We start from the raw sequence: 1,302 nt of genomic DNA, 5'->3' as shown, positions 1-1,302 counted from the left end.
GGAGGGGACGAGGATGACGATGTAGATATGACGCCGATGCATAGAAGTTTTAGTCGCGAGTCCAGGAGGTGGCATCTTTATCCGATACTTTGGGCCACAACATTGCATCCAAATTAAAAAGAAAAAGCAAAAATTGTGTAGTGAATGTTACAAGCGAAAAAATCAAAGTTTATTCTTTTGTTTCTGGGTGGAGAATGGGATTCCGATCCATGATTTGGTTTCAACTTTTCTTTGGCTTCATGGATGAGGTGAAAAACCGAAAGCTTAAAAGGCACTGAATGTGGTCAGCCAGTAAGTTGGGGTTGGCTGTATTTGAAACCACAAAGCCCCTCGGATCGTGAGAGAGTGACGTTGTCGCTTGGTGCTTTCCTTGGCAGCACACAAAATCACTTTTGAGTGCCTCTTGCGGGGAATAGAAGGACAGATGCGGTTTGGGAAGTGGATTGGGCAAAAATTCTAATAAGTCAGTTTTGCCTCCAGCCTGTGTCTATCAGAATCTATTCAGATTTTCCCTTGATATGCTTATCGTCCTTTGAGTTGGTTTAGTTACATGCAATAGAGAAAAAGCTCATCTTTCTTTTTTTTTTTCCTTTTCTCTTTTAATTTCATTTTGTTTGCAGCCAATGATACAAGAATAGGGTTGGTCAAGGAAAGAATGTTGGGATAGCTATGGGGTATGTATAACATTCCAGCCATGGAGCCAAAAGGAAATTTCCCATTGATTCTGTCTTAAAGATGGGTGATATTCTAATTTACTTCAGTTAAATATATAAAGGTCATTGAGGGAAAAAAAATCTGATAAGCTAACAACCAATCCTTTGTAATAAACGCTGCTGAGAAAAGATTTACTAGTTGGTTTTATGTCTTTGCCTGTGGAGTTTATCTCAGATAACTCTTAACTTAGGGGAGCTTATCGAATACCTTTGTGATGAACGGTACAAAAGATGGTACAAGCCTATCACTGCTTCAAGTTAACAGCTAGTTTAGAAAAAGGCAACATTGTAACCTTTGGCTAAACTTATCCCCGCGTCCCATTTAAATAAGGTTTCTTCATGTTTTTTATCCTTGATTTTGTTGATAATGGCTGGAAAATCATGTCTCCTTAATTGTCTCATATGCGGAGAACAGGTTGTGGAAGAAGATAACACACCTAATGACGATAATCTCCAAGCTTGATTGTTGGTTAGCTTAGATTTTAGAAGGTTAACTTTGTTTGCTCTTGCAGGGTTCTGATAGAGTTGTGACCTTGTCCAACTGGGTGCCATGCCTTTGATTATCAAGACTACTAAAATGTAGCAGAGA

Source organism: Theobroma umbraticum, unplaced genomic scaffold, assembly GCF_002168275.2.
Source record: "Theobroma umbraticum cultivar Fairchild unplaced genomic scaffold, ASM216827v3 scaffold_30.0, whole genome shotgun sequence".
In the NCBI taxonomy this organism is placed as follows: Eukaryota; Viridiplantae; Streptophyta; class Magnoliopsida; order Malvales; family Malvaceae; genus Theobroma; species Theobroma umbraticum.
The sequence above is the reverse complement of the archived record's forward strand: the minus strand, read 5'-3'. Positions refer to the sequence as shown.